Source organism: Jaculus jaculus, chromosome 19 (assembly GCF_020740685.1).
Source record: "Jaculus jaculus isolate mJacJac1 chromosome 19, mJacJac1.mat.Y.cur, whole genome shotgun sequence".
In the NCBI taxonomy this organism is placed as follows: domain Eukaryota; kingdom Metazoa; phylum Chordata; class Mammalia; order Rodentia; family Dipodidae; genus Jaculus; species Jaculus jaculus.
Window position 1 is genome coordinate 32,160,801 of NC_059120.1, and position 22,720 is coordinate 32,183,520.

Genomic DNA, 22,720 nt, shown 5'->3' on the forward strand with positions numbered 1-22,720 from the left:
CACTGCTTCATTAACCAACTCAACCTGGATGACATGTCCTCTCAGTGTAGTAAGTTCCAAGCAAGGCAAACTTTGGGAACCTCCTTGAACTGAAGTTTGTACCCTGACAGGGGGAGTAGCTCTCTCACCTAAGTTTATTGGGAGCTTCTTATTCCATGAACCCTCCTGTGAACAGAAGCCTATTCTGTCATCAGACCCAATCACAGCACCCCTTCCATTTCCTTCATGAAAGCTTCAAAGTTAGTAGTGAGGTAAGAACAGAGGAACCAGATTTTGGGGCTGCTTTGGCAAGAGGCACCAGAATCATCCTCTGACTTTCTCTTAGGAGCAGCAGTGCTCCTTTGTTCTCTCTATATACCTGCAGTGCAGTGGGCACAAACCAAGGAATCTCTGACTTGGGAATAGTGATTTATAGCTTGGAACTAATGGTTGCTATGGCTCTCTTCACAATGGTGGCCATGCTCCTAGGGTTGCTGAAGCAAGTTGAAGGGATACTTAACAAGGAGTTAGTGGGAAAAGTACAGGTGGGATAGGTCCAAGTGGAGGCAACAAGGGTGGGTTCATAATTGCTAGAGTGAGGTGAAGGTATACTTAGAGGTGTAGAAGAAAGTCAGCCTTGGTGAGGGTCCTTGAAAAAGACCAGGAGGCAGACCTGGAGGTGTACCAGGGAGAGGAGGAGGTCAGCCTGGCGGTGGTCCTGTAGATTCCTGCCATTCCAGGTGGTCTCAGGAGCCGAGAAACCCCTGGAGGTGGCCCAGGAAGAAGTGGTCCTCCCATGGGAGGTGCTTGTATTTAAAAAGGGAAAATAGAGTGGGCAAGGGGGACCTGCAGCTGTGAAGCAGCAGTTGGATGTGCCATCAGAGTGAAAACCCTCTTAATGCTGCTTCTATGCTTGCTTTTCTGCTTCAGTGTCATGGTCTTCTGAAAATTTCTCTATTTCCTATTTTCTCTATTTTGTGTCCCTCTTCCCTGCCATCAAGGCTTAAGGAGGAGTTAGCTTTTTCATGGTCTTCTTTTTCTTCCTTGATTTTCCAGGCATTTTTGCAAATCATATACTCAGACATGACTATTTCTCTTCATTATCATCAGAGTACACAAAATCACCTCCTTCACTTTCTCCATCTGATCATCAGTGTCACTGTCATCTGTATTGTCATCAATACTGTAATTATGCTCATCTTGATCCTTGTCCTCAGGGTGGCCATCATGTTCAGTGGTTCTGGAAGCATCATTATCATGATCCTGTTGAGCAGTTCAGGACTATGCAAAATGTCATCATCTGACCTGTGGCTGACCCAGCAGCCTTGAGACTATCAGTTGGTCAGATGAAAACTTTCTGAAATGTACTAATAGACCTTGAGCATATACCAATCCAAGGGCTACAAATGTCTTCGGATAGTATCTAAAGCTATAGTGGAAATTTCCCTCACTTTATTGTTATGCTCCTACCTGATGCTTTAGCCAACGTATTTGAAGAGGTTTGTTATTTTCTTCTGTTCTTTTACTATAAAGAGTTCTTGAGGGCTGGAGACATAACTCAGCTATGATGCACATGGCTACAAAACCTAAAGACCCAAGTTCTATTCCCTTGTACCCACATAAAGCCAAATGCACAAAGTGGTACATGCATCTGGAGTTTGTCTGGAGGCCCTCACATGCCCATATTCTCTCTCTCTCTCTCCCCCTCTCCCTGTCTCTGCTTGTAAATAAATAAATAAAAATATTATATTTAAAAGTTCATGAAACTGTTAACATATCAGAACATGAAATTTGTGGTAACATATCTGTGTTCACAGGTGGTAGTCACTCATTTGGCTTCATAATATTCTGTTCCCTTTGGGGGAAGAGCTGCGTGACTTGCCTCAACAATACTATAAATTAGATCAGCTGCAAAGACGATGATCACAAATCAAGTAGTTAGAGAATAAGCTTTGGCTGTGCAATTCAAATCTAGAATGATAATGGAGTAATGAAGTTTGTTTCTCTCTTTCTTTTAAGTTTTGAAAAATATTTTATTTATTTGAGAGAGAGATGCAGAGAAAGAGAGAATGGGCATGCCAGGGCCTCTAGTCACTTCAAACAAACTTCAGATGCTTGCACCCCCTTGTGCATCTGGCTTATGTGGGTACTGAGGAACTGAACCTGGGTCCTTAGGCTTCATAGGCAAGTACCTTAACTACTAAGCTATCTCTCCAGCCATCTGTCTGTTTGTTAATTTTAACTTTTAGTTAATGCAGCTTTCATATCTATTGTCAGGTGTTTTGAGGGGAGGTCTGAGAAGGAGAGCTAGAGACCAGATACATTATGAATCATAGTACTTTATTAATTTGCCCAAATTTTGAGTAGTTCTGTAACTTTGAGGACTGGAGAAAGCAGGCCCAATATGAAGCAGTGCTGTAGCTATAAAAGAATGGAAGAAAGGAGTCAGAATGCAGCCAGAGGGTGCCAGCAGGTGTCCACAGGTGTTTGCAATGTTTCAGACTGGGCACTTTTGCAGGTACTGATGGAGAACATATGTGCCAAGGGCTCAGTAGCAGAGGGTGTGGGAGTCACCACAAGGATGAAGGGCACACTTAGACACCAGTTGGTAGATTTCCTGCTGAGAAATTGGCCCAGGGCTATGAGCACACATGCTATAGGGTGAGAGAGAGATGGGAGAGAGAAAGAGAATAGAAGAAGGGAGAGAGAAATGAAAGAGAGATAGATGCACATGTGTGGGGAAAGTAGGGATGGACAGACAACTGCAAGATGAGGAGAGAGGATGGGAAAATACACACCTGTGGAAAGTGGGGCCCAGAGGAAAGTGGGAAGAATCTGGTGATGGAAGGAATTTTATGTCCCTTGTGGTGGTGGAGGTTTGGCCAGTGGAGGTGTGAGCTCTATGAGCTGGTTTTTCTTGATGGTGCCTTAAAAGAAATATCCCAGTTTGAAGTGGATGTGAGCTCTGAAACACCTATGACTGACTCCCTTGTGTAGTTTGGCCATAGATTATCAATAGCCATAATTTCATGGTGTCAAATACAAAATTTCAATAAAATTAGTTTAAAGGGATTTTTTATTAATCATAAGATTTTTATTTAGCAAAAGTTAAAAATGGAGGGCTGGAGAGACGGTTGAGCAGTTAAGGTGCTTGCCTGCAAAGCCTAAGGACCAAGGTTTGATTCCCCAGTACCCATGTAAACCAGATACAAAAGGTGGCTCATGCCTCTGGAGTCTGCAATAGCTGGAGGCCCTGGCACTCCCATTCTCTCACTTTATCTGCCTCTTCTCCCCTCTCTCTATACTTCTCTCTCTCAAATAAATAAAACATTTTTTTAAAAGTTAAAATTGAGGTGGAGAGATGGTTGAGCCATTTAAGTGCTTGCTTACAGAATATGATGGCCCAAGTTCAATTCCCCAGTACCCATGTAAAGCCAGATGTACAAAGTGGTGCAAGAGGCTCTGGTGTGTCCATTTTTTCCCCTCCCCCATCTTCTCTCTCAAATAAATAAATACTTGTTTTAAAAGGTAAAAATTCTCTGGACCTTCTTGATTTGGGTTAGAGAACCTTGAAACTCAATGTCAGTTCCAATAAATATATCCTAAATACTGTATATATTTCCCAAATGCATGCTGTCAGAATCTCAGAGCTCTATGAGAAGGGCCACACCCAAGAACTCCTCCCTGAGAGGGAGAAATAGGAGCAAAGTAGTTCTTTTTGGAGATAGTCAGGGACAAAGGTCCAAAGAGAAGAAGCAAAAGGATGTCACCCTTATGCCTTGGCAGAACTGGAATTCAGCCCCTGATCCTCAGTGACAGCTCCCTCTACTTCTTCCCCAGTCTGACACAGCTAGGTATGCTGGTCCCTCTTGAGTCAGCCCCTTTTATTCCAAAGAAACCACTCAACTCTCTCCCATACTTACCTGAAGGTAAAACCCACCCCAATAAGCTATAAGACAGTCTTGCTAGATGGGCAAGGGACCTTGGCTGTTCATTTCTTCTTACCTGAACCTAAGTGTCCCTGTTCAAGTAAGGCTAATGGGACTGATGGGGGGTGGGTTTTTTCCTTTCTCATTTTATTTTGTTATTGTCTTTTAAGCTATGGCACCTGTACTAACAGATCTCCTAGCTCCCTTTTATCCTAATGTAAAGGAGAAAGCCCCTATGCTCTTTTGTTTCACTTCCCATGAGGGTATGTGTGAATGTGTTCCTTTAATCTCTGCCCTTTATAAAATTCCCTGGAAATTCCCTTCGTTGGCCCAGCCTTTCCCTGGATACTAATTTCCCCCCCACCCCCAAAATCTTATAATTTAACCCTTTCAGAATCCATTTTCTCAATTCTTTATTGGAAATGACAATCTAAAAGTTGGGATTTACAGGCCAATGGAAATAAAACTCCCTGCCCTGCCGCCTTCCCCACCCCCACAAATTCCCATAACACCACCATAGGCAAATTGCTATGCCTTCAGGGACATAAGAGCCTCAGATGTAATTCTGTCTCTGCCTCAACCTTCCACCCACTTTCCTTTTTACACATGCACATCTTTCTATCTCTCATGTGTTCTCCCTCTCCTCTCCCCTCCTCTCCTCTCCTCTCCCCTTCCCTTCCCTTCCCTTCCCTTCCCTTCCCTTCTCTTCTCTTCCTGGCTGACAACCAGGTCCTTTCCCTCATTAATCCACCACCACACCACACATTGTCTACCACTGATTCTCCTTGTTCCTTGCCCCTCCCTTTTTTCCAAAAACTCTTTCTCTGAATTGTTACTAATAAATAACCCATAAACTTTTATGGTTCCACACCTCTGTATTTGAATTTCTGACAGTGACCACAAAAAATATATGTATTTTAAAACACAGTAGATTTCTAAATTCAAACAACTGTGACTTAGAAATTTTAATACAGAAAGATTATTAATTGTGGCTATTGTATGTATTGTTAGTAAATATTCCTGATTTACTCAGCTGTTCTTTATATGACAACTTCTATACTTACAGACAACAAACCATGGTATTTCCCATCCCTTCCATTTTCTCCTTCAGAACTCTGCTCTCCGTGACATCCCATCCCTCTCTATATTAGTCTCTCTTTTAATTTGTATCTTCTGCAATTTCTCACTTGAGTGTTTTAAATTTCTCACTGTAGAGATCCTTCACTTCCCTGGTTAAGTTCATCCCAAGGTACTTTATTTATTTATTTATTTATTTATTTTTGAGGTCATTGTGAATGAGAGAGATTCCCTGATTTCATCCTGTGTATGTTTGTTGTTAGTATATAGGAAAGCTACTGATTTCTTTGTCTTTATTTTGTACCCTGCTATGTTGCTAAAAGTTTTTGTTCTTTATTAATATTCTTGTTTTACTCTCCTAGGCATTTTCACATTGCTAGTCTTGAAATAAGCAATAGAATTATTTTCTTATTTTAAGATGGTTTAAGTTGTGAATGTATTAAATGTAAAGACTGGTTTAGAAATGTTTACATCTTTATACTGTTGCCTCTATGAGAAGACGAAATATACTCTTTGAGCCTTCCTATAGTTATATTAGAATTTCAGTTATTTCTTTTGATTTAACCAAGTTTATCATTAGGAATGGTATTCCTATTATAAACATGAACTTTGTTTTTATATGTTTTTAAAAATGTTTTAATTATTTATTTGAGAGAGGAAGAAATAGAATGGGCATGCCAGGGCCTATAGCCACTGCGAATGAACTCAAGATGCATACAACACCTTATGCATCTAGCTTTAAGTGGGTACTAGGGAATTAAACCTAGGTTCTTTGGCTTTGCAGAGAAGTGCCTTAACTGCTAAGCCGTCTCTCCAAGCCTGTAAACATGACCTTTCTGCATTAAATTCTCCATGTTTTAAAGTTTTAATTCATTTTCTTTACACCTCTACAAAGGGGCAACACCAAATGTTCTGAGGGTATTTGCTTTATAAATAGAAAAGGACTGAGGAAATTAGAAACAACACAAAATCAGATTGGTCATTTCAAAGATACTTTTAAAGCCTAAAACTGAATGAGTTCTCTGTGATGCTATAATGAAACTGGCCTGGTTTGGGATGTTGTCTCTTACTTCCTGATTTCTCACAAGGTTAGGTAAGTTGACTCAGTTTGGATTTGCAGTATGGAACTTTTATATGATTGATTCTATTTTAATTGGTCTGGTGAGCCTAATGCTGGTGTTGAGTTCAAACCAACAGTCTCCTAGGCATTTTTTTAATTTTTATTTATTTATTTGAGATAGAAAAAGAGAGAGAGAGAGAGAGAGAGAGGTGAAAAAGAGGCAGAGAGAGAGAATCCTACATATTTTATTTAACTGTACTTACTTCTAGGGTACATTCGTTCTTAAAAGTGAACACTGACCATTATCTAATTTAACTCTTCTGATCAGAATCAATGATTTCTACAGAAATGGGTTGACAAGAAGTGGAAATGATGAACCATTTCCCTGGATCATGGATTAGAAAAATGGTTCTCAATAAGAGACAAGTATTCACACCCACTACCTAACCCCTCCTTAGGTGCACTCAAGCAGTATGGCTGTCACAACAGGAGATGTGTCACATGTGCTCTGCCAGCATCTATGCTGGCAGGGATGCTGCACAGGATGATACCGCCCCTTCCCAGTCACAGATATACCCAGCTCAAAACAGCAATAGTTCTGGGCTAAGACACCCTAGGCTAGCATAACCTCAGAAAATACAGAAGATTTGGAGTATGTGACTGTTGACTACAAAATTAATGAGTAGAAAGAAAAACCATATACATGCATATACACATGCATACACACATGCATACACAATTGATTAAAAGAAATTATTGAAGATCAAATTTTATAGTAACCAAAGAGAAATGAGCAATTTAATAAAAGCAAAACTTTTGAAAAGCTACTGAGAAGCAGGCCTCACCATAAAGCTTACTACATTCCTTAAATTTATATATAAATTTAATATGTTCCTTATTTTTCAAAGTGGCAAGATTCTTTTGTGAACCAAACAATCTTATCTAAAAATTCAGGTAGAAAAAAAAAATGTAGTTAAAAAAAATACCCTTTTCTTGGAAAAAAGGAAAAGAGTATTGAAAAGAAGCTTTCTATTATATCATAGAACAACTTGTAAATCTACAACAAATAAACATGATATGTACTGGGTATGGTGGCACATGCCTTTAATCTTAGCATTTGGGAGGCAGAGGTAGGAGGATTGCTGTGAGTTTGAGGCCACCCTGAGACTATATAATGAATTCCAGTTTAGCCTGGACTAGAGGGAAACCCTACCTCAAAAAAAATAATATTTTTATAATAATAAAATAGACTACAATCCCAGAAACAGATAACAATGTAGGGTAGATTGTATATTATAAAGATAGCATTCCAAATTTGTACATAGATTATTTTTAAAATGGTACTGTGGGAGGGTGCCATGATGTAAAAGGCAAGTACATTAATCTATATAATGATAATTAGGAAAAGATATTTACAACTTAAAGTAGCTAATCTCCCTAATAAGCAAAAGCCCCTGCAAATTAATATACAACCAAGAACTCAACAAATAAGTAAATGGAGAAAATAGACTGGAAAGAGAAGTCAAATTGCTCTCAAGTTTATAAAATAAGGCTTTCATACAGAGTTTGAAAGGTAAGCTTAAAACTGTTGATATTAAAGCCATATGTGGTGACTCAAACCTGTAATCCCACAACAACTGGAGTATGATGAAGGAGGACCACAACAAGTTTGAGATGAAGAACCATAGCATGTGTGAGATGAAGAACCATGAAAGGTTTGAGATGAAGGACCATGACAGGTTTAAGATGAAGGACCATGACAGGTTTGAGATGAAGGACCATCACAGGTTTGAGATGAAGAACCATGGAAAGTTTGAGATGAAGGGCCATGACTGGTTAAAGCCAGCTTGTAAATTCCAGGGTAGCCTGGGCTACATGGTGAGATTATAGGTCAGAAAAACTAAAATAAACAAAAGTATGTTTAACAAAAGAAACCCATCCTTACTTATGATCACAGAAGAATTTAAAACATGACTTTCTATCCTATCAGATTATCAAAGTTTTAATGACATTATATGTGTGTGTATATTGTAAAGGAGATATCTTCACACATTCATGTAGGTGTATCAGTTTATACAATCAGCCAGTAGCTATTGGATTGCTAATGAATATACATTTTCAACCAGGAATTTTACTTATTATATCTATTCTCACATATGTAACATATAAAATTATTCCAGTGAGACATTATCAATAGTAAGATCATTAGTAAAATCTCTGTTTGTAAATAATAACTATGAAAAATTTAAAAAAACTAAATGCTCATTAATTGCAAACTGTAAAATTATAGTACAATTATATTAAAGATAATACATAGACATGAAAAATAAATGGGCTATTTATATGTGGATACAGATCAGGCTCCATGTTATATTGCTGAGAGAAAAAGCAAGGATGAAAGCAATACATCTAAAGAAATGATAAGTATACCACCATTTGTATGAAAATGGAGATATGGAGATATAAAAGCACAAAGAGATTAAAATAAAAATTTGGTGGCAGATGCAAAAAGATCTTTGGACTGAGGCACACAGAGGTAAGTAACATCAGTTGCTTCTTCAGAGGTGGCTGACCGATATGACTGGCACAGGAGCGATACTTTTTGCTCACTGTTTTGTACCCTTAGAACTTAGAAACAGACACAACAATCATTTATATCAACCAGAAATAAAATTTTAAAACAAATCCCACACTCACTGTGGCCTACAGTTCTGGTAGCCAATTCTTTCCCCTATCTCACCTTCCCTGACTTTTATAGTCCTATGCACTCCTATGCTTAGGAAAATATCAGGATATCGTACCTGTATACACTGAATTTCTATATGTGTTTGTAACAGTCAGGGGTAGGTAATTTAACTTATTTTTAGATTGGACAGAACTCAGATAACACTTGCCAAATGATTAAATGGACTCTGGAGACTGGTTTACAAAGAAAGATGAAAAGGCCTATATTTGTGTTGCTTGGCTAAAGGACAGCAGGGCCAGTCTGTGGTTAACACATGCAAGCATTTAACAAGTTCAAACAATAGGTAAGAAGAGGAACAACTGAGGAGAGATTGACAAAGAAAGACAAAAAGAGACTTATTCAAACAAAAGTCTTGGTCTTTCTGTCTGTCTGCTTCAGAGAAGGCCCTGTAGGGAAGCAGTGGGTATCTTTTCTTTGGACACCATCCTAGATTATCTCTACCTTCCCAAGGTTGTGAGACCAAACCAGCTGCAGAGTAAGGGATAACATGTACTATCTCAGACCCTTTATCTCTACATAATTTCCCTTTCCCTCTGCCAACTTTTTTAAACCAATGCTCTCCTAAATTCCTATGGACATCGATTTTTTTTTTTCCTCACTACCCTGTCTACAGCCAATGAAAATCAGACTTTTGGAGAAAGAGACAACAGTGTGTTAAAAGAACATTAGTAATTCAGCTTAAAAAATCTTAATGGATGCCTATGATGAAACTGGGAAACAAGACTGAAATTCTTTACTGTTACCAAGAAGTTCACTGTAAATGACGCAAAATGAATTTCTTCAGTGATTGCACCTTTTGCATTCCTTTAGTATTTTATCCACATGGACAGTACACTAGTCCTCAATTCATATTCCTTTGAGCTTATGTGTGAGTATGCCAATCTGCTCATGTATATAGTGATTTTGATCATACATGAGTCTTCAAAGTTTATATTTATGCATTACTATTTAGCTAAGATGTAGATATTGGTAAGATGAGCCCAAAAAATGAGAACCACTTTGGTAAGGATTCCAAAATTACTACATAAGCCTTTTAAAAACTATCTGTGGTTTATGTTTATTTTAAATTTTCCCTATTTTTCAGAACTAAACTGTGGCTGGAACATAACCTGATATATTTCTTACTGGCTAACAAGGTGAGACCTCTCCCCTTCTGGTAAAGCACAGGGTTTAAGTGAAGGATCATAATTCTCAATTATTCTAGAAAAGATGTAGCTTCTGGGTGAAACAAAAAATTGGCAATGCCTAAGAAAAGAATTGCTCTGGGCTCCAGCTCTCTTGGGAGAAGTCTCTGAGGAGTCTAGACATGCTCAAGAGTTTTGCCACATGGTGGAAACAAGTTGGAATATCCATGTGGAAAAGAGCTGGTACCATAGGCAATGATGAGTGCAGCCTCATAACTACTGTGTTGTGGTGAAGTTTGCCTACAGATTGCAGAAAAATCAAAATAACAGGGACCAACATATAGCAAGCAGGCCAGAAGCAACCAGACTGAGGATGCTGCAGTGTTTTCACCAGGTAGTCAGGAACGCCATCTCCACTTTGCTCTCCATCCTTAGCATCTGTTTCCAGATGCAAACCCAGATTATATTCATCCTTAATGAGCATAGTCATAGCTCTCAGACATTTAAATACCTGTTCTTTAATACAAAAAATATGTGACAAAGCTCAGAATAAAAATTAGGGTAGACATTTTTTTTACATTCTTAAAATTCAATTCTATTGGATACTCTAATGATGTTAGACTAGACAAGAAATAACAACCCAGAACTAATGTTAGGCTAATGTCACTATTTTTAAGATATCCCTGTAGCAGACAGCTTCAGGTTCACTGATATGAACTTCCAGACCAGGCACAGTTATGGAGGAAGGGATATTTATTTAAGATCCAGGGGAAGTTCCATAAATGGCAGAAGAAGCTGGCCTTCACAGGAACAAGCAGAGAGAGAGAAGCATAACCAAAAGCCAAAAGCCACAGCACACCTCAGGAACTCCAGCTAGGCACACTTTGCATATCTTTAGATTGAAATCTGAAACCCACCACCACACCTTAAGATCCACCCAGTGACACTGCCTCCAGCCAAGTGGCTGCAGATGCAAACTACAAACAATAAAGAACTGAATATATGGGGGCCATCTATTCAAACTACCACATTCCATCCCTGGCCCCCAATAGATTCATAACCATCACATGTTGTAAATTGTACTCAGTTCAATTTCAAAGGTCCCCACAGTCTTGACCAATTTAAGATATTAAGACCTGTAAAATCAAACAAGTTAAATATTTCTAACATATAAAGGTACAGAGTAAACATTTTCAACTGGTATAAGGCATAGCAAGAAGGGACTAAAACTATGTAAACTCAACTGCCATCAAACAAACATCAAACTTTGGTAGTTCAAGTCCAATACTACCAAAGATTGACAATCTCCAGATTTTCCAATTCTGCCCCTCCAGCTGGGCAGAGTAGCCAGGGAGCACTTCCATCTCAGGCCAACAGTGCACTCTATGGTAGTGCTTGCATAGTCCTGGTATATCCAAAACACTTTCAGATCTTCATGCAAACCATGGTCCATCTTCCAAAGGCTCTTTCAGCCTATCAGGGTATCATGCCCTGCCTCATGCTACATCTCAGCAACAGCTCCTGGAACCATGTACAATTCATGACCACTCCTCACATCTTCCATGCTTCTGAATCCAATACCAGGTGTACAGGACACAGCCATATAATTAATTCAGGGACAAAATAAATCCTAACCTTGAAAAGTAGGTTCCTTCTCCAGTCAACTCTTTACAAAAGAGTTTGCATTTCCATAATAGTCTTTCTTCAGGCATAGTTTTCATTGTGTTAATGTAAAGCAGTTGGACCATTGTCCTTAGGATTGCTAATGTGTTGACAATAGCAGCTTTAGTAATCTAAAGCCAGTCTCTGTGCCAGTAAATTTAACTTGCTTAAAGTTTTCTAGCTTAAAAATCTTAAAGCTCTCAGTCCAATATCTCTAGCCATGCACATCAGTCCATAACGAATGTAACCTTGGTCAAACTCTCTGGGCCTCAGCAGGAGAACAGAGCCAGCCCTTATGCCAGTAGTCCAGTTCCAACAAAGTCCTCTGTAGTCTTTCCTTCTCCTTAGAAAGCTCATAAGCCAAGCCTCAAAGTTCAATACTGTCTGCACTTAGCATTCCAAAACTCTCATCAGAATAGTCCATAAAATTTGGCTTACCACTCCAGAAGGCATCTTCAGTTGCAAGCACCAAGTCCATGCCTATTCCTCCAAAACAACGGTTCCAAAAGATCAATATCCACATAGTCAGGTTCATCTCAGTCCACTCTTTAGTACCAAGTTCTGTATTAGTCAGGGTTCTCTAGAGGAACAGACTGCTAGAATGAATTATTTTAAAAAGGGGATTTATTGGATCAGCTTCCAGTAGTCCAATAGCAGTTGCAGGCCCAAGAATCACTGAACCTGGTAGCTGCTCAGTCCATGTGGCCAGATGCCTCAGCAGTCCTAACTCGGCACTGCAGATGGTGCCGGAAAACCTGGAGGCTTCCTGAAGAGCTGCTGGGTTTCGATCCACGAGGGTCTTCAGTTGATGCTGGTCTTTAGTCTGCACTGGTCTTCAATCCACTCTGGAAGGTAGTGAGCAGCTCCAGCAGCCAAGTGGAAGGAAGGAAGGAAAGAAGGAAGGAAGGAAGGAAGGAAGGAAGGAAGGAAGGAAGGAAGGAAGGAAGGAGGGAGGGAGGGAGGAAGGGAGGGAAGGAAAGAAAGAGAAAAGGAAGGGGCTCTTTTTACCCAGAGTTTCCTTATATCAAGTCCCCCTCTGAGTGGGGCCACCCACTCTGGGGAAAGGACTTCCTCCTTTAGTTGATCCTTCCTAGAAGCAACCTCCAAGACTTACCCGAAAGGGATTTCTGTGGATTACTAAACAGATCAAGTTGACAACACCTTAACTATCACAATCCTTTTAAACTTTGTATAAAGTATTTACTTATTCTAGATCCCCATAAGCATTTGTGGGATTTAAATCAAAGAATATTTCATGTGAGACAGGAATAACATGGATATTCAACTGATCCACAGCATGTATAAAAAGACCTTCTATGTTCACTAAATTGTGACAACACATTAGTCTTGATCCAGAGGACCATATACATAGTCTGTTCTTTGCATTTATTCTTTTACATTGTACTACCTGTTTTCAATCTTTGTTTTAAGAGCAAACTTTATGTATGTGCTGGTATTACTCAAATTTTTGATAATTTTTTTTCTAAAATTCATCTGGCTTTTGTAGTATTTTGCATTCCAGTATAAATTTAGAATTTTCTTTTGAATTTCCAAAGGGAACAAAAATTATTCATATTTTATTGATATTTTCAGAAAAAGAAACTCTGTAAGTAATTTAACCCTTTCAATCCATTAACAAACAGCTTCATGTTTCAAGATGGCTGCTGTAATCCCTGTCATTAAATCCTCATTTCAGACAGCAAGAAAGTAAAAATTTGGGTGTTTTCCAGTTTACCACCTACCCTCTAAATCTATTTCTTCTGAATCACCCAGAATTTAATCTTATCAGCCTTCAAGATTTGCTGAGAAAGACATCCATTTAGCCTGGTTCATGACAATCTCAAATACAATTGTTTTTTTTTTTTTGTATCTAAAGAGGATGCAAGTGGATACTGGGTAAAAAGAACATTTTTATTTCTACTACAGCTAGGCAAAGTATAACCTAGAGCAGCCACCTAGAATGGACTGTTGCCACCTAGAGATAATTGGGTACAATACATAATTTTAGTTATAACTGAAGCCATATAACAAAGTGAAATTAACTGTTGTAATTTTTTCTTGGCTATCCTGTTGGTAGTAAATAAAGGGTCTGGATCCAGTCTTGGGCAGAGGCTGTATGCCGGCATATGTAATGAGCTTGGGAGGACCTTCTGCGCAGACAGCACCATGGAGGGCCTTCAGGAGCAGCAGAACTATCTTATGCTCATACACAATAAGTCTGCAGAAAGACACCACATAGAGACTCCCTGGGAAATATCTCAGAATAAGAGCACCTTGGATATGATGTTGGGGTTCTCAAGGTCATAACCTGAACAATGAATAAGAGGAAGTACTATTTTTCAAACCACCTATTATTTAAGTTTAAAATACAAATTGGGTACAGACAATATTCAACCAATTTGTGGACTCTAGGAATAGACTATAGGCCTTCAGCGAATGACACTTAGAAATACATAATAGGAAATTGAGGGAAAATAAGTCTCTTTCAGGATTCTTTTCATACACAATACTACACTTCTATTCTCATGCTCAGATACTAAGCTAGCTATATTCTGTCTCTGTGTGTAGTATGTGTGATGTATTCACATGTGGTATATGCATGTGTGTGTACAGAGGCATGTGCCCCATGCACATGTGTGGAGGCCAGAGAAGAGCATCAGGCATCCTTTTCTGTCACTAGTCCACTTTATTTTCCAGACAGAGTCTCTCAGTGAACCTGGAGCTCAGCTTTTCTATTAGACTGGCTGCTTAATAAGCCCCAATGATATTTTTGTCTCTGCCACCCCTCCAGCCCTGAAGTTACAGGCATGTACCATGCCTGGTATTTTATGTAGGTGCTGGGATTGAACCTGGGTCCTCACACTTGTGCAGCAAGCAATCTTACCTTCGAGCCATTTCCCAACACCCTATGCCCTTAAGCATGCATATTATGGCTATAGTTCATCTTTTCTCTATAGTCATTCTATAGTTTTCCTAAAGCACCATAATATGCACCAATTAAAACACATTGTGGAGAGTAAATAGAAAGAGTAAATAGGTGATCCCATTTCCCGCTTAGATGTACAGTCCTAAGGACATGAAGTAATTAAATCAAACAGATAACTATTCTCCCATGGTTATTGAAGCACTATTCACATAACCAAGGTATGGAATTGAGCAAGGCATTCATTAGCACATGAATGCATTAAAATGCAAAACGTGTGTCATATATATGTTATATATTCAACCATTATAAATGAAATTCTATCATTTCTGGTAACAAGGATAGAATTACAAGACATTGAATAAAGCAAGACAAATATAGGAAAGGTAATACTACATGTTGTTTTTCATATGTAGGATCTAGAAAGCCAATCTGGAATTGGAATGGTATACTAAAGGCTTGGGTGAGAGGAAGGCAAGGACAGAGAGAACTTAGGTAACAGACACTAAAATATAGTAATTAACAACAATTTAGATTTATTTTGTAAAGAACTAGAAGAGAGTTGGAATATTTTCAACACAAAGAAGTAATAAATATTTGAGGTAGAAATACTAAATAACCTGATTTATTATACACTGCATATATTATTATTGAATTATTAAATAAATATGTATAACTTTTTTAATGTCTACAGAAACACAACTTGTAAGACACATTGCTACTACTGGCAAAATGAGAAAACATTCTTGCTTTACTTGGTTAGCTTCATGTTTATCTTAGTATGGATTATAGCTGTGATAAGACAGTATATTTATTACATTATGCAAGTAGGAGAACTGTTCTGTGATCACAGTTCCTTATTACTGATCAAAAGTGAAACATTGGGGCTTGAAAGATGATTTAATGGTTAAAGAAATTTGCTTGCAAAGCCTGACAGTCTGGGTTTGATTCCCCAGTATCCACATAAAGCCAGATACAGAAAGTGGTACATGCCCCTGATTACTATTTCTGCTTCTTTCTCTCTGCCTCAAATAAATAAAAATATCTTTAAAAAAAAAATAATAATGAAGCCAGGAGTGGTGGTGCACACCTTTAATCCCAGCATTCTGGAGGCAGAGGTAGGAGGATCACTGTGAGTTCAAGGCCACCCTGAGACCATATAGTGAATTCCAGGTCAGCCTGGACAAGAGTGAGACGCTACCTTGAAAATCCCCCCAAAAGAAGTAATGAATATAGCTTTGTACAATAAATTTAGTTAAGCGTTACAGTTGTATATTTACTTATAACTTGTTTTAACTCTGGTGTCGAAATTTGAGCAAGGAAGAAACATTGTCACTGCAAATCCACACTTCTATCTTCTGCCATTTTATTTTCTTCCAAAACCAAAAAATTTGGGGATTAGGACATTCTTTGAGAAGATAATTGCTCCAGGACACTGAGTGGGACTTTCAGTGGGCAGCATAAGCAACCTGTAGCTGAAGATGTGATTCATTACTGATAAATGGCAGGCTATGATTCAGGCTACTTTGGAAAATCCTGAGAAATTCCATAACAACAGTGTGCTCTGGATATGTGAGGACATATTGTAGCAGACAGCTTCAGGTTGGCTGAGATGAACTTCCAGACCAGGCACAGTAATGGAGGAAGGAATTTATTGAAGTTTACAGATCCAGGGGAAGTTCCATGATGGCAGAAGAAGCTGGCTTACCTTCACAGGTCCAAGCAGAGAGAGAAGCACAAGCCAAAAGTGACACAACATAGCACACTTCAGGAACTCCAGCTAGGCACAGTTTGCATATCTTTAGATTGAAATCTTAAACCCACCACCACACTTTGAGATCAGCCCAGTGATACTGCCTCCAGCCAGGTGGCTGCAGATGCAAACTACAAACTAATAAAACAGTGAATATATTGGAGCCATCTATTCATGCTAGTACAAATGTCAAAAGAAAAAGCTTTGGATGACCTCCCAAGGTCATCCATTTCACTACCTTCAGAGTAGCAGATGCCATGGTAGTTCCACAGTAATGCAGCTTGTTTTAATCACCTGAGAGAATACACCAGCAGTCCAGAAACCACACACCCCAGTGCTAAGAACCTGCCTACCAAAAACTTCATTGTGGGTTTGAATATGAATACTCATAGATGTTAAGTCAGGACAAAATGGAGTCAGCAGGATGGAGACAAAGACATAAGGAAGTGGGTCATCCACATTTCTCAAGGAACCATCCAGCCATTATCCTTCCTTGCCTAACAATGCCCAGGTCTAGGTTTCCTGGCCCCTTATCTCTCAGGTCACCTGGTCAGTCTTCTGGTATCACACCCTAGCTATGTGAAATGGATAATATAAAGAACAAAGAAGTTCTTTTCCATTCCTTACTTCCTCAACTGAAGAAATATATATAACCCACTATATGTAATTTCAAACTTGGCTATACTCTGCTTGAGAATCAGTCCTGGCAGCTCATGTTTTTCCTGAATAAAAGCTTCCATCTTTGCCTCAGAGTGGTCTCCATGGTCTTGGTCACTCCTGAACCTTACAATAGGAATGTTAATTTGATTTCCTTTTTGTTTTCTATTTTCACCACTTGAGAGAGAAATAAAGCTACTCAAGAAGACCAATGAGCCAAAGGTGCATAGTTTGCCCAGAGTTGGATAATTCAAAACTAGAGAATTCACTCTATCCATTCTTTCCCCAGGTCCGAAGAGCAAACAGACAACACTTTTCTTGACAGGCAGAAGGCACAGGCAGGAAGCAACTGGTCCATTTGCCTTTGGATAATGAAAATTCTTTAAATCTCAAGGTACAACTTACTAGAGAATGGTTGCTAGTGCCAACAACAACAACAAAAAAAATTGTAGCAAATAAAGATAAGGAGAGCAGTAATTTAAGTCTATAAATGTTTTGCACTGCATGTAGCTGATCTGGTGCTTAAGAGAGCAGGGTGAGCAGGAGGTCTCTCTCAACCAGGTAATGACTCTATGGACTCCATAAGGAGACGGTTAAATCAAACCATGAGATGACTGCTCTTAGGAGGGGAAAAATATGTCAATCACACTTTGCCTTTGACACACGGAAATTCCTTGAAACTGAGAATGGAGAGTGTAAGGGAGGAAGAATGTCTCCTGATGTGGGTGGCCAGGAAACCAGGGGCCAAAAAAGCATGAGAGGAGAGAGGGAGAAAGAGACAGAGAGGAAAAAAATACAAGATTGAATTCTAATCAAAATGCCATGAAGCATTCACACCAGGCCTTGAGAGAATATTAACAAGATCTAGGGGGATGGGCTCTAGCCTCAGGAATTATTAGTGAATATGGAATTATATTTGCACAAACACTACCAGATGCAAGGAGCTAAATGTCCTGCAGATGTGGAAGGAGCCAGCGTATGCTCCAAATAGGCAGCAGCTTTATTTGTTTTACCTGTCTCCCAAGAGCTAGGGCAGCATGTTTCTCAGGGGTTACATTTCTGGAGTGATCATCATACCATGAACCTGTTTTTCCTAAATGCTGCTACATCAGCTTCCAAGGCATCTGGGCCAAGAATCATGAGTAGTGGCCCTGGAGCAGGTTTGACAACCTTTGTCTCTCCCATCTCCTTTGTTTGATGGGGAAATGAGATATGGTGTGATACTCCTATAACTTGGATTTTCTAAAAGATGAAGAGTTAAAAGCCAGGTAAATCATTGCCATTCCAAAGAGAAGTTGTAAACTCAGATATATCCAGTCAACATAGGGGAAAGGTAACAGCAAAAGACCTAAAGGAGTAAAAAGTTTCCTTTCCATCGGAACTAATAGATCCTCACAAATTCATTCAATTTAAATTCACCACTAACTACTAAAATAGACATATCTTTAAGTTTAGAAAAGCTGCTTCTTTCAGTCAGTCTCTTAAACCTGAGCCCCCAAATCCCAACTACTATCTTGCACACTTTGAGTGAGAATTGTAAATATAGTGAGAAAAAGTTATTTAGCACATTAGTATGACATGAAGAGGTAGGGGACCAAGGAATTCACAGTCTCTGTAATGCTTGATCAATAAAAAGTATATCAATGTAAGTTATATGATTTTCTATCATTTATCAAAACAAAGCACTTAACACCAACTAGTTAATACTGCTGTAAATTCCTAGGTCATGATTCTCTTTGTGTGTAGTGCTATAGAATTGGGTTAAAGATATATTTAGCTGGTTAAGTAGAAAGTGTTTATAGGTCACATAACTTTGCTATAGCATCTACTACTACCCATAGTTTACATGACTACATAACAGAAACACTTTTATATTTGGCTGCTTACCCAGTGAGTTGGATGATCAAATTTTATCTTGGGATGTGAATACATCCTACAATGCCCAGCTCTGAAATTAGGATAATAATGGGAGGAGAAACAATATTTGAAACCTACAGAGCCAGAAGTTAATATGGAAATGTTATCTAGATTGTAAAACTCTTACATGCAAATTTGATAGCAATCACAGAATTTATCTGAATAACATTGCAAGCAGCATGTGGTGATGCTGAAAAATTTTGCCTAATTGATCAAGAATAAAAGATCAAATTTGGTGAGCTATACTAGATGCTTGAAGTTTACTAGTTATCATAGACTAAAATGTTTTCATAGTTTTATAATATAAAATTAGTACCATATGAAGATACCATTAGAATATGCAGCATGTTCATCTCTGTGTATGCAATATAATTATTTAGATAAGTAATAAGTATCGGGCTGTTTTCCTAGATGTTTGACCTAATTGAAAGCTTTTTTTATTAGAAATTTGTTGTGAGTTCTAATTTTGTAGCCAGAATAATGTATTTCCAAAGACGATCTTCAATGATGCACAAACCATAAGACACATAGCCCAGATTCAGCCCTAGTGCCATATATCATCTGAGCATGTCTCAAACTTTCTCTTATATGCCTGATCAGTAAATCAGGTGGGCTCTTGTTGAGAGCACTCTCAAAGATGATTGGTTGAGAGGATTCCGCCGGCGAAGGCCAATGATACTCAGACACTGGTACACTTGCAAAGGGGTTTACTGGGATGAAAGTCACGCACAAGCAAGTCCAAATGATCACAAATAATATTATAGCTAATATAATATATAACCAAGGTATATTCATCGCTACATTACTAACACAAGAATATTTTTAATGAGTCTAACATGTATACGACCTGACAACGCAAGGTTTGAGTTGCGACGTTTTACGACCTGACCAACGCGAGGTTCGAGTTGCGACGTTTTACGACCTGACCAACGCGAGGTTCGAGCTGCGACATTTTACTTTCGGTTTGCTGCGCTCCAAGCTGAGTCTTGGTCCGCTGGTGTAAGCTAGTGCTCTGGCTTACGGATGATCATTCAGACAGAGTGTCGGGCTGATGAATTCGGATCGGTGATGTGTCTCGCGGGGGTCTTAGTCAGGACAGCTGAGTAACCTTTCAGTCAGTCATAGTGTTGGGGAGACTGAGACAATGGTTGCTGAGCAGCTGGGGTTTTTATACCTTCCAATACTTATCTAATAGTTTCACACACACATCTGCTAATCTCTACTACGTCACTGCACACAGTTAGTCTTAGTTTTGCTTACAAGCTTTGACTTTGCATCTTTTACTCTCACAACAAACTTGTTTATCCTAAACTGGCCCTGGACCACATGCTGGTCCTTACATGCTCATAACAGCTCTGTTCATACTATTTCATGAGAAACCTTCAGACATATAACTTCTGTATTAGTTGTGGTTCTCTAGAAAAACAGAACCATGTCTACTGCCATACGACCCTGAACTTGCCTGATCTCGGCTGATCTCAGAAGCTAAGCAGGGTTGGGCCTGGTTAGTACTTGGATGGGAGAAACAGAACAAATAAAATGAATTGTATTAAAAGGGGAGAATTAGCATAAGGCATTCCAACAATAGTAGTCTTGCAGGCCTGAGAGTCAAGGAACCTGGTAGCTGCTCAGTCCATGTTGCTGGATGCCTCAACAGTCACAGCCCAGCACTGAAGGCCTGAAGGCCTCCTAGAGAGCCTCTGTTCTTCAGTCCATGCTGGAAGACTGGGGAAATTTGGTTACAAACCCAGGAAGGACAGGTGGACAGATGAACAGGAAAGATGCACATGTAAGTGAAGCACTCACCAGAAAGCAATGTAAGGGTCCAAGAATCACTGAAAAAAGATCCCAAACTCAAATAGTATGTAAAAACAAAGAGTGTTTATTTGCAGAATCAGCCAGCATGTGGAGGGTCAACCATTCATACAAAATGGAGATTCTGAGAGGAGCGCACAGGCTCCTTTTAAGCACAGCTAGGGGAATTTTAGGAGGGTTAGTTCATCTTCTAAAGTAATTGGCTAAGCAAGCAGCAGTTACAGTACATCTTTGGTTAGCTGTGGCCCAGATTTTACCATACCTGGGCATGTTTAGACATGTTTTAGAGACTTTGCAGGAACTGACTCAGGCCCCTAGGCGGCTCTCTTCCCCAGCCACATGTCAGGTCACTGTTGATTAACTGCCCTTTTGTTTGTGGTCTTTCCCAGAAGTCTTGCCTGCCTCTCCAGCAAACTGAAACTTAGGCCTAGCTGTAAACTGGAGAAAATTTGATCCTCTCATTCCCCCCTTGAGATAGGTTCCATCTCAAATCCTTGAGAGGGGTCTAGGGGTTGATATTGGGACTTTAATACCATAAGCTGAATGGTAGATACACGTTTTTTGACAAACCTTTTGAGAGTGTTAAGGATATAAGGCCCACAGATGAGATGAGTAACAACAGCATCAGAGACCCTGTCACAGCTGAAAGGAGGGTAGTGAGCCAAGGGTCCAAGTTCCAATAGGGGCTGAGTGGGATGTGTAATTAACAACTGTCCCTGTAGCTGTGTTAGTAACCACCCATGTGAGGTTATATGGCTCATGAGGGTTAGGTTCAGTAAGGGCCAAACCCATAACACCGATCAAGATCAGGATTTGTAAAGTCTTAGCTTAGTGGGTCCAGTGGGTGGGGCTGAATCTTCCATCCTTCTGGAGTTGAGTCATCAGGATGCTTCTCCCATCAGTGTTGAAACTGTTGAGTGGCCTCTTATCTCACAGGTTTGACGTGGGAGTGATGTTTCCAGGTTCTGACTCCATCAGCCTTCATGGCTGTAGGTGTGGTTAAGATTACCATTTGAGGGCCTTTTCAGTGTGGCTCTTAACCCACACTTCATCACCTGGTTAAAAGCAATGGTGGTTGGGAAGGGGAGCTGACTCATAGATTTGGTGTATATCTGGCCAAATCTGTTTTTTGACCTTATGGAGTGCTTGCAGGGATTCCAGGAATTTTTGGTGGTCAAATTCTGCTAGGATCTCAGGTTGAAAGTTAGGCAGAAGGGGAGGGGGTATCCCCTACAGTATCTCAAAGGAAGTTAGGCCTAGGGTATAGGGGGTGTTTCTAGCCTTATACAGGGCATAAGGAAGGAGGGCTACCCAGTCACTGCCACTTTCTAGGGTTAATTTAGTTAAGGTCTCCTTTAAGGTCCAATTCATTCTCTCTATATGGCCTCAACTCTGGGGATGGCAGGCACAATGAAGTTTTCAATCTGTGCCCACAATCTTAACAAGCAACTGTGTTACCTGTGATATGAAGTCAGGTCTGTTATCAGATCCCAACAATTATCCACCTGGGGATAATTTCTTCTATAATCTTCTTAGCCACTCTGGTGGAAGTCTCTTTCTTGGTGGGGAATGCCTCCACCCATCCTGAAAAGGTATTTACAAGAACTAAAAGGTACTCATATCCATATAAACCAAGTCCCTGGTGGTAAAGCAGAGGCCCATACTACAGAGTCAAGAGTTACTACCACAGCACCCACTTACCTTACTCCATGATGGATATAACTGCTCCTGTCTGTGAAGTAGTCCTCCTCTGCTTTTGGCCAGGTCTGTCAGGTCCATCCTTGTGTTTTGGACTGGTTCAACACTATTGAGCAGTCATGTGTAATGTACTGGACTGGGTCCAGCAGTAAAGTGGCCAGATTGAGGGCTGAGGTAGTCTGGTATTGGATGTGGGGTAGGTTCAGAAGCAGAGGCTGGTAATGCACCAATCAGTTATTAGAGATCCATTGATCTGGGGGATTCTTGAGAATCCCTTTCATGGCATGTAGGTTAATTATGATCAATTCTTGTCCCATAAAAATCTTATCTGCATCCTTAACCAGCAACGTGGTGGCCATCACAATAAGCAGGCACGCTGG

The 22,720-nt window shown here is 39.6% G+C and overlaps 1 pseudogene; it reads right to left on the reverse strand.

Moving 5' to 3' along the window:
• Window positions 1–200: 200 nt before the first annotated feature.
• Window positions 201–22,421, reverse strand: LOC123455964 (annotated as a pseudogene).
• Window positions 22,422–22,720: the final 299 nt, after the last annotated feature.